This window comes from Falco naumanni, chromosome 9, assembly GCF_017639655.2.
Source record: "Falco naumanni isolate bFalNau1 chromosome 9, bFalNau1.pat, whole genome shotgun sequence".
NCBI classification, from domain to species: Eukaryota; Metazoa; Chordata; class Aves; order Falconiformes; family Falconidae; genus Falco; species Falco naumanni.
The window spans coordinates 5520779-5532470 of NC_054062.1; the positions used below are offsets into that span (position 1 = coordinate 5520779).

At 47.3% G+C, this 11692-nt stretch overlaps 1 long non-coding RNA gene across 1 annotated transcript; it reads left to right on the forward strand.

Annotated features, from left to right (window-relative positions):
• The first annotated feature begins 3390 nt into the window (after positions 1-3390).
• LOC121094033 lies at positions 3391-4968 on the forward strand. The gene is made up of 2 exons (XR_005829717.1): positions 3391-3513; positions 3778-4968. It is a non-coding gene; the product is annotated as an uncharacterized LOC121094033 (long non-coding RNA).
• Positions 4969-11692: the final 6724 nt, after the last annotated feature.

Below are 11692 nucleotides of genomic sequence, written 5' to 3' on the forward strand. Positions count from 1 at the left end.
TGGAACAGAGTCCTCAGAGAGGTGCCCAATGCCCCCTGCCTGTCGGTGTTTAAGAGGCGTTTGGATAACGGCCTTAATAATATGTTCTAATTTTTGGTCAGCCCTGAGGTGGTCAGGCAGTTGGACTAGGTGTCTGTGTAGGTCCCTTCCAGCTGGACTCTTCTAGTCTGTGACTGAGTGGGGTTCTAAACCTGAACAACAACTCAGAATGTTGGCATTTACCCCGGACCAGATACAATAAGAGATTTCCACTAGGTAACCCTGAGTTGTTTCTTTCTGTTAACGTCAGAACATAAATATTAATGTAATCACAAATCTATTTAGCACATACCCAAAGCATAGCATTTAATAGTCTGTGTTACTGTTGAATTAGGACATTATTATTAAACCATTAATTTAAAACACTGAAATGCATAGCCTATAAACTCAAAATGAAACTGCCCTGCCACAAATGATAAATTAGGAATCAGTCATTTAATCTTGCCCTGCTCCTAAGAAAAGTTTTGCTTCCAGTGTGAGCACACTCTCTGGTGGGAAACTTTCTCCCAGAACAACCTGACTGCTCTGCGGTGAGGTTTTATCCTGAAACCCGTTTTCCCATGTGCTCCCTTTCTCATTCTGGGGCTCCGTCTGAACCTCAGGGAGGGTCTCGGGTCGGGGGCTGGGTGACTCTCCAGTCCTGCAGCCATTTCTGCTAGCGGTGGTCAGACTCCTCAGCCCAGGTTGGCTTAGCTGCACTCACAAGGCACGGTGCATCTCTAACACTTGGCAAAACACCATGTACCTCCTCTGTGGAGCTTGGCATGTCCTCAGGGTTTTGTCAATGTCGTCATCACCTTGGCTGTCCGTTGCTTTTCTAGGGTACAACCTGAAAAATGAAGTTTTTCCATGTGAAGGAAACCTCTGCAGTAAAGATATAAAGCAGTTGCCTGCTGCTTCTGGATGCCAACCATGTTTGTCAGGTACCAAGCCTGGAGGAGTGTTTTATTTCTGTTCCTGTTGTAAGGAGCAGCCTTTTCTTCTGGCTGCAGAGGTCAGGACTATCTCCTCATGCTTTCAGCATCCTTGGGGCCAAGATGTGACAATTCAGCAGCGTAGGCTGGCAGCAGGAGCCACTGCTACTACGTTCACCACGGAGCAGACCAAGTGTGGACACTGTAGCCTTTCCTCTTCTCTGCAAGGGTAGATTAAGGCTGAGTTCTAGGCAAGACAGGGCTTGAAGAAGCTGTTTTTGTGGCAGTTCTGGTCATGGGGAGAAAGATCCTGGACTCCGTGCTTGCCTTGGGCAGTGGTGTTCACCAGCTGCTTTGCCAAGGGGCTTGGCTGGTTTGCTGTAAATAACTTCTGGAGCCTGACTGTCGTGTCCGAGCCTGTGACGGCAAAAGATGGTAATTGACTTTCAAGCACATGATCTCACTGGCTCCTCTCCATTGCAAAAATACCTCGTGAAGGACCCATTGATCAAGAACTGCCCTGTAGAGTCAGGTCACTTACAATCTCTAAGAACGTACATACAAGAGCAGCCAGGCATTATCTGGCCACAAAACGCTGCTGCTGAGGGATGTTTGGAGTCCAGCAGAATCCACATAACCAGGGAAATTGAGAACTGAGGCTGGAAGCCTGGCTTCTGCTTCAGCCCAAGGAGCTTCCCAAAGATGTGACTCTTAGAGCCTCCTGCCAGACAGGGAGCACTGGCCAAGGGTTGTCTTCCCTTGCTCTCTCTGCCTCAAGATCTTTTGTACTTTCTGTAGATCCTTCCTGCCAGGAGGCTCCTAATTCCTTCCCTCTTGCCACCGTGCTCGTACATCTCACAGGGGCTGTCAGCAGCGCTTCTGACTCTGCTCTGCCAGGACTGGTGACCAAGGCATGTTCTTCTCGTTGCTGCTCGTGCTGCTTCTGCCCTCTCTGATCATTTCCATTCTTCATTGTCCCACAGGTTGCTCTCTGGAAATGAGTTGCTGAACAGGGCTGCCAACTACTGCCCTTACCCAGACACGCTAGAGAGGCAACCTTCTCTCCTAACGCTCTTCCAGGTAGCAGAAAAACATCCAAATACTCTTCCAAACCCACATTCAGCTCACTGCAGAGGGGGTCAGGGGCAGGCCATCTGGGGTGCGCCCCTCTCCGGAGTAAAGGAATGCGAAGGACTAGGAAAAGGACCTTTCTTCTGAATCAACCTCATCTCATCTCCCCGTGGATTAATGTCTCTGTTTTTTGTCTGTCTAGAGGGAAGCAGTTCTTGAACAGGAGCTTAGGGGGTGCCTGTGGGAAGGGGCAACCAGATCTGGATGATCAGGAGAGCTGTCCTGTTCCCTACATCCCTTCAGCTGCTGAACTTCACAAATGCTAGAAAAGGCAACTTCTCTGCAAAGGAGAACTTGAAAAAGCCTCTGGAAGTCCATCATAGGAACTGACATGTCAGAGATACCTGGGTTGGGGGTCTGGAGAAGGACGACTGATATGCTGTGATGGAGAAGGCGCCACAGGGCAGGCAGGCAGGACAGTGATGACAGATGGTGCGCAGGGCAGGGTTAAAAGATGCTGATGACTGAGGAGAGAGGGAATTTCCATGGTGCAGTCTGGCACTGCACACTACCTGTACCCAGCCTGCGATATTAATCACTTTCACCAGCTTCAGAAAAAATAGATCCCTCCCCTCTATGATATAATAATCAGAAAATTCAACAGCCCCAATTTAGCCAGAGCCAAAAACCTCATTCTGGAAATACTGCTCCATTTTTCAAAGTCCTTACGCCTTTGAGATCAGCTCTTAATTTTATTGGGATGACTCTCCTTTCTGAAAGAACACTCCAGCACAGCCTCTGCAGCCTTTCTCCCAAACTGTATGAATCACTCCGGCCTCACGGAACTGCCACAAGTCACTTGAGTGGCTAAAAATATCTCAAGAGGAAGCAGGACAAAAATACACATATCCGCTGCTGTAACGCTGGGCTGGGAGGATGCGCACCAAATTAACATCTTCCCTTTTCCGCAGTTTCATTCCCTGCAGGTTTATTCGTTAGTGAAAGCAGATTCGAACAAACATAGAGGTTTGTAGGAGACTTTTTGGAAAGTTGTTTTTTAGGGGAAGAGGGGTGGTGGAAAAAACTCCTTGTGTATTTCAAATGTGGCCCACAGATCTGATTTCCAGTGTCTTCTGGCTCAGGCATCTGTACTGTGGGGGTTTCTTCCAAAGTGATGAGTAAAGCTTTGGTAAGTGAGGGGGGCTGAGTATCTTCTGAGGACTCATCTTGGTGGCTGATGGTAGTCTTGATGGTCTGCCTTGATCTTCAGGGCTGGGTGTTTTGAAGTGGCAACTGTGATTCACCTCCACCATTGCTGCCTTCCAGGAGCGTGTGTGTTTATCTGAACTGTCCCTGCATGGAAGATTTAATCCCAACAACTTTTAAGTGAGAAGCTACTGGCAACAAGGGGACAGAAGGAGCATGCACAGCCGTGCCGCTAGCTGTTGTGTGTGATGAGCTGCCTTGCAGATGCTTTACCCATTTGCTGGTACATGGGTCTTGCAATAAGTTTCTTTGTGTGTCCGGGGCTGATGATGGGTCTGCACAGAGAAGCAGCTGTGGTGATCCCCCAGGCTGCCCTGTGCAGTGTGGCCGGGCAAGGAGTCCAATGTCCCACATATCTCCACAGCTCCGCACCAGCCAGAAACAAATATACTCTTCTTTTCCTGCAATATTAAATTATTTTAATATTTTATTATTTTAATTTTTATTAATATTATTATTTAAATATTTTATTTAATATCTTCCCCAGGCGGACTCAGCCAGGTCCAGCAACATCCAGTCTTGGAGCAAAAGCACCTTCAGAGTCCATGGCTGTAAGCACTTGTGGTTTTTAAGAGCCATCACACCCAGGCACAGGGGGCATTATCTCACTCCAGGTCCACAAACAACCTCCAGCTGAAGGCAGATTTCTCCTCCAATCACTTCTATTTCACCTTATACTTAGAATTTACAGCACAGCGCTGGTTTCCTCTCCACCGTCTTTAAAAGGAGCCTGGATGCATAGCTCTGCTGGAGACGTCTGCATCAGAGATGTTTATAGTCATACTGATGAGTCTGTCCCTGCACGTCCTCGAGGGAGTCTATGCTGTCAAAAGACAATATACCATCACTCCCAACAATCCCACGTCAGCACTGGGAGGCTGCCAGTACAGCGTGAAATCAAGTCCGCAGAATCCAACTGTCCTACATACTCCGAGAAATATCATCTAAGCGATGAAAGGTCACCCAGACTCTGAAGTCTGATGCTGTATGTGTAAACAGGTTTAAGAAAAAAGTTTCCAGCAGAGGATGGACATGGATTGTAGTTGCAGTGGCTCTAATGCATGACTACCTGTGCCAAAGATAACACATGCTCTCAGTGCTGGTTGCTGTATATAGAATACATACTTAGGCTTTATGACAACTTGGAAGAATGTCATCTCCTAAATGGAAACTAGTTACAGTGAAGTAGGTTGGCTGTTCCTCAACTTCTGAAGCAAGAGATGCTGAAATGGTAGGGGAAAGACACTGAGGTTGCAAAAAGTATAAAAAATAATTTGAGTTAGACTGCAAACAAACTAAAGAACAACAACAAAAAAAAACCTGGAAACAGTCAAATATTCTCCATAATGCTATTTCCAGACACTACATCTATGGTCCAAAGCTGGCCTGGATTTGTTTACGCTGGAAACAGTCATATCCGAGTTGAGGATTACTGCATTCACTTCCAGAAATAGCTGGAGAATACAACCACCAAACATCACCTCCTGTACAAAGGTTATATCTGCTGGACCAGGCAGACCAGAGATCCCCAGATAGCTAATGCCCGTGGATTGATGTCATGAACATCAGTGTTTCGCTTGACATTGCAGGAATAGATCTTTGAGTACTGTATACCTGCTGTCTACTTAACTTGCATGAATGTGGTCGAAAGATTAAAATAAAGCTTGTTTCACTGTGATTTTTAGCTGATACTGCACATCCTCCCTCCTAGTTGCTGGAGTTATTATTTCTTTTCCCCAGGTCCCTTGTAATGAGGGGAGGTCTGAGTACACTGGAGCAGCTCAGGGCTGCTGCATCCTTGTTTTCACCAAGAAAACACCATCAAAATAGAAAGCAAAGCAAAATAACCCATTTAAGCCCTTTTAACCTATTAGCATTTGCTTTATTTAGGTAGTTCTTGACTATCCCTCCCCAAAGGCCGGTGGGAGAGGGGCCAGAGCTGCACGACCCACTGGTGAGCTTGGGGCCAGCTGGTGCTCGCCGGCACGCAGCCAAGGAGACCGTGCTGGCCCATGGGAGAGAAGTGGGTTTTTTGTTGTTTTGTTGTGTTTTTTTTTTTTTTTTTTCTCCTCGGGAAGAGCTCATTGGGATGAAGAAAGATGTTAATAAGCCAAACGGAGACTGTCTCACTCCACTGTGCCGCCTGGCTCCCTTCCAGCCCAGGCTGTTATTAAATTACGCAGAAAACAGGAGGAAAGAGCCCCGCACGGCAGCTTTCCTAGCAGCCTTTGTCACTGATTTGTGCCAGTCAGCCCTGGAACAAGAGCCAGGCAGGCTGGACACCTCTGCCAAGCTGCAGCATATCGTGGGGGGGGGTCTCGCTTCAGGGCTCCGCTCGGCGCACAGTGCAAGCCCAGCGGGAGCTGCAGGGGTGGCTGTGGGGGTCCTGCGGGCAGCGGCGCTGCTGGGGGTCTCACCCCAGAGCACTAACGGGCAGGTTGGTGCAAATCCATCAGTCGTCTGACACTCAGGTTTGTTCTCCATGGGGTGACCGAGGGGCTCAGTAGCTCGCACGCCCAGGGTGCCCTGGTCTGTCTCTGCTGGGGGCAGGGGCAGGGCACGGGGGTCCCCCTCACCCTGTTTGGGTTCCTGCTCCCCTCTGCAAGATGATCTGGAATCAAAAAAGCAGATTGTGTTTGTTTAATGAACGATTGCAGTGGGCACATGGGAAAGAGGTGCTGGAAAGGGTTCACTGGTGACCGCAGGCATCTTAAAAGCCCTCCTGCCCATCAATACCTTATTTAAAAAGTTCATGGGCAGGATGACCTTTTCTTTGGTTTTCTTTTTTTTTTTCCTAATCCATAAAACAGTTGATGGACAAATGATATTAATCTGAGGCTTGTCCTCTAGCAGAATTGGTGTTTTGCAGGTTGTTGCAGTCTGTCCAGATCTGCTTATACGCGGCGCACACGGAGACATCCTTAATGTCTATAGGAGATCCCGGAGGTTTTGAGTAACAGAGAGAACTAAGATTTGCAGTTTCATAATTAGGCTTTTCCATAATTCCATAATTCAAGGCTCCTAAAACATGGGCTTACTCACTCTTGACACACAGAAGTCCCCAGCAAGCCTGCTTGAAAATTTCAACACTTGTATGAAGTTTATGATTTCTAGAGAAGTCAGCATGTATTTCAGGGAAAATGATTGAATCAGGTTAAGTGAATTTCATCTGCTGAAACCACTGTGAAGTCGGGTGGGTGAAGGATAATGCACAGAGCTGAACGAAATCCTTTTCTACTTATTCTGCTCTGCAGTGTTGTTGCTTTTATTTTAGAGAAGGCCAGCATTTCTGTCCAAGGAATTTGTTGTCAGTCCTTGGCTGTAATTCATGCTTCAGTGAATGCATGTTATAAATTTTTGCATGGAAAGATTGATGTAGTCTCATTTAAAAAGTATTATTACGCATTTTAAAATGTACATTGAAAACCTTCAGCACTTGCATACCAAGGACTTTCCATCTCTCTTGCTGTCTGTATCGTATTAAAGAATATGAAGACTTCAGCTGTGCTATTCCTGCTGAACACACTGGGATAACTTTCTTAGGAAGAGAGGGTCGTTTTACCATGGGCTGCCTCAACATTTCTTTGTGTTCAACTCGAAAAAGATCCCAAATCCTCTGCAATTCTTAAGCCTTTTGCTAGGGGAAGGAATTCATAAGCTTCTGTTACTCAATACTGAAGAGCACACAATGAATTTATGCCATATTTTGCTATGTCTTGCATATGTGAGTTGAGCACTTATAAGCAAATATTCAGCTCTTTTTTTTTTTTTTTTTTTTTGTTTTGTTGTTGTTGTTCTTTAATTACTGGACCAAATGGTGACTTTAAAAATTAAAATTTTGGTGGCAAATGATGAATCATCACCAGAATTCAAACCATATGATGGAAGTACTTTTCACATTTTCAAATATTCCTATTGCTGTTTCATCCTTGAAAATAATTAGACAACGGATTGTTCCCCTGTTAGCTAAATTGTAATGATCTATGTGATATGCTTTGAAATCCTCATGGTTTGAGACTTCAGTGACCACAAAGAAAAGTATGAATATTTTAGCCAAGTCTTCAATTATTTTCTCCAAAGAGTAGTTAATGCATTATTGCTAATACATGAAGCATTTGTCCTACCACAAAATATCATTTTAGCCATGGAAAACAACTGTATTTAATTTGCTGTCACAGTTGAGTATGTCCATAAATGATGATGAACCATGGTACACATCTGTCTCCTCTGCAGCGGTCATTTGCTTAGTTTTATGTTTTGTTATTTCTTAGCAACAAAAGGAAGTTTGAAAAGCTTTTCTTCTTAGAAATTGCACTAAAATTGTTTTCATGATCCTTTTTTTACACTTGACAGTGTACCACGAGCATTTGAGAAATTTCCTTTGCTCATACTGAAAAAAAGCTTTTTGCCTTGTTGCCACCTCCTGTACTCACCCTTGTGCAATCCTTCATCCATTGCCATGGAAAACGTCGTTTCCAAGATCTTAATTTGTAGGTTGAAAATTGCCTTTGTAGCCAGTCACAGGCTAAATCATGATCTAGACAAGACCATCACCTGGCCAGTTATGGGTGCCCAACCAGTATGTAATGCAGCCTTTGATCATGCTTTGCATGAAGAACTGACTCACCCCACCCCCCACCCCACCCCCACCCCCCACCCTGCCTAAAGCAAAGGCTGGGTAAAAGGTGATGTTGTGATATTTAAATGTGTGTAAAGGTTTAATGCTGGGAGAGCTTCCGTTGCCATTCTCCTGTCCAGGCTTGGGCTGTCCTGTAGCTCAGGTATCTGCCGGGGCACCGAGTAGTCAAAGCGCAGGGTAGTTTCTGGGGCTAGTCTTGGCCTTTGGCTCAGGATAGGAACCAGAGTTTTTTGACAAAACATTCAGAAACTGATATTTTCTGTACCCAAAACACCTAAATACTGATTTCTTGGAGTCCCCTGGCTCAGAGCCTACGGGGGCACACATGGAGCAGGAGAGGACAGCAAGATGGGGGGTCACACACGCTCCATCTTCCTGTTCTGTGGCAGCACACTTTGCTCTTGACATTATCTTATTTTTAATCAAGAATATTTTCATTGTGGGGGTGTTTGGTTTTTTAAAGCAGACCCTTTCCATGTCAGAGTAAAAAAATCTGGTTTTCTGTGAAAAAGATTTTTTTATTTATTTTTCTGGGGGGGAAAAAAAAGATTTTTCTGCTCCCTTATTTCTGGGGTCCCTCAAAATGCCTGCTGCACTCTCAGCAGCGTGGCTGCCTGCTGTTTCCCCCAGAAATGTGACGATGCTGCTCCGGGGCTTCCATGCATGGCTGGAAAACCGTTTGCTCAGTAAATCTCCCACATTCCAGCTTGTGAAGGTCACTGCAAGTCTCGTTCCAGAGACATCCTTCCTGCACACAGCCGCTATGCAGCCTCCATCCCACGGGTCCTCATCCAGCCCCACAGCGTTGCACCGGACCGAGGTGCCCCTCAGCAGAGCATTTGCCTCCTGGAGGCAAACCCCAGATTTTGGGGCTGGGGAGCTGGCAGGGCAGAGGTAGGCAGCTCACTTGACTCCATCATTGACTCTGATGCTGCTTTATGTCAGTGGAGAATCTAGCCCTTTGTTTCCATCCTGACCCCTCCCTTCCTGCCTTTCCAGGCTAAATGTTCCCAAAATATCCCTCATTCCTTAATCAGAGAGACAGAAGGTAGCCTTGCTCCTGATCTGTTTTGCAGACAGTGGCTGCTCCTCTCCATGGCCTCAGAAAGACTCTATAAACAGCTATTAAGCAAAGAAATCACACCAAGATGCTATTTTTCAATTTTTTGTTGTGTGGTTTTGGTTTTTTTGTTTGTTTGTTTGTTTTTTTAAACAGGAGATTTGGGATTTACTCTGCTGGGTTTGCATCTATGATCATGACCATCCCTTGCATGTGTCTCTCCCCCGACAGACCCAGCCCCGTGCAAGCCCAGCGTAGGAGCCATACCGCACAAAGAGCTGCTGTAAATCAACCTGGCAGCAGCAATAACATTTGACAGCACCGAAAGAGCCCCTCGCCAGCTCTGCAGACTGGAAATGTCTGGCCCATGGCAGGGTTTGTATTTATGCTTCTTGATAATTTGTCCATACATCAGTTTATATATTTATTTATATACTATAAGCAGAGCACTTGCCCAGAAAGAGCTGTTTTCTTTGGCCACCCCAAGGGTCTCTCTCTGTTTGGTTTCCAAAGCACACACGTGGAAAGTGAAGGGGCAAACTGCTGCACCAGGAAGAGTTAGTCATTTGTCAGCACAGCCTCTGGGATTATTTTTCCAGGTGGATTTTATAAGAACCACAAGGCAGGAGGGGGTATTGCACAACAGAGTTGGTCTCCCGGTGTGTAATCTTGGCCCATCCTTAAGATGCGATCCTCTCAAATCCGAGAGCATCACAAATGCAGCAGCTGGGTTAAAAAATGCACCTTTGGTTTCCTTGCTGGGGGAGGGAGGGTCCAAAGGGCTGCAGGAAGATTTTGGGAGTTGGTCTCTGCTGGTTCTCATGGGGCTGGCAGCTGGACCAGGGCTGTGATGCCTTTTGGACATGCCCCAGGTCCCCCAGGAGGGCAGTGTCTTGGTAACGGTGCCTGGTACCCCAGTGCTGCCCCGAGGCTGTGGGGAAACCCCCCTGGGGCAGCTGGCTGTGGGTGGGCAAACCTGGCTGTGGCCAGAGCACGGGGAGCATCGTTTGTGAGCTGGGGGGAATCACGGCCCCGTGAAAACTGATGGAGAGGTTGCTGTGGCTTGCAGCAGAGCCAAAATCCCAGCTCTCTGTGTGATATGGCTGTGAGCCAGGGTCTGGCACGCAAGTGACCCTGCAGACCTGAGCTGGGAGCTGCTGGTTTCTGAACTGGCAGGTAAGGGGCACTGGACTGGGGCATTCCGTTGCCTGATGCAGGTGACTTTGTGCTTCAGGGTACCTGAGGCATCTGCATGGGCTGAAAGATCCAGCATAGACCCACAGGATCCCCTTTGGGATACTGCAGGGCATCTCCAAATACCAACAGAGGCTTATGTCTGGGCAACGTGTCCCTTCCTGGGTGTCACTGGGCAAAGCTCATCGTCGTGGTCTGGTCCCGTTCACATCCACCTCGGTTAAGTTTCCTCATTTGCAGCACAGACCACCCAGCTCTGCCCTGAGCAGCCGACCAGCGTTCGGCCGGACCTGAGCATTAATCCAGACTGAGTCCAGAAGAGTGGCTGAGATGCTGTGAGCTTGTCTATGGAGATGCTTGTGCTTCTCCTTTGGCTTCTTTTTCCTTCTCATCCTCCCTCCGCTGGGAAGAAGCAGTGAGCGAAAAATCCTCCTTGGACTTTTCCAGCCCGGACACCAGTATTTAGCTTCTTGAATGCTGTATTCAGCATTTTGCTGAATTGCAAGGGATTTGGTGCCTGTCCGGCTCTTGGCCGAGCTGGCTGACATCCAGAGTTGCTGACCAAGCTGGAGTTGTGCCAGACTGACAGGAATATTACTGAAATCTGTGGTTCCAGAAGTATGGTGTCCTGTCCTTGTCACTGGGCTCCAGGACCACGCTTATATAAACCGGGTCACTTCTGTAGGAGTTCATGACTTTTCCATACGAGAGGTAAAGAGGCAACACAAAGATGATGAGTCCCTGAGACAAGCACAGCAGTGATGGTTCCCACTAGGCAAACATAAAACACTTTTATATACACAATGACAAAAGTCACGGGAATAACAAATAAGACAGATAGAACATTTTGACTTTTGGGAAAGCATTTGCTCCAAAATTTCTTCAGCATCCTTTGGTGACCCCCCAGCTTGGCCAGCCCCAATGTCCTGGTGAACCTTCAGTCACCGTGACAGCACAGCCAGTAGCACTAGAGGGGCTCTGCAGCCACCAGCTCACCTGCTCTGCACAGATTTACCTCCCTAACTGGTACCAGCCCAAGGAGACCCAAACCCTGCTCTCCATGTGCCATGAGGTAAACGACTCAGGGTTTGCGTTTGGGGCAGAAGTAACAGGAGAATTAGCTTTGAGGAAGAGCAGGTATGCCTCAGAGCTGCTTTGGGTTTTTTTGCTAACCATCCCAGATAACGAACATTATTTGCACTGTGTCACCTATATACTTCAGCTGCCTCCTATGCACAGCTCTGGGGTATGTAGGATCAGCGCCCAGAAGCAGGTCCTGCCCAGGGCAGTGCAGAGCGGTGCTTATATGGGTAGAGAGAGACTTGTCAGCACTGGGGTTGTCCAGTGGTGGGACTGTCCCCCTCCCAGGGCAGTGACAATGGAGGGAAGGTCAGAGGCTCCAAGCCCACAGCAATTTCTGTCCCATTGCCTTGATTCCCAGGCACAGGGCAAGCTCCCAGCTTGGTGATGGTGCTCAGACAGGCTCCTACTGGGCCAGGGATGGTCCTT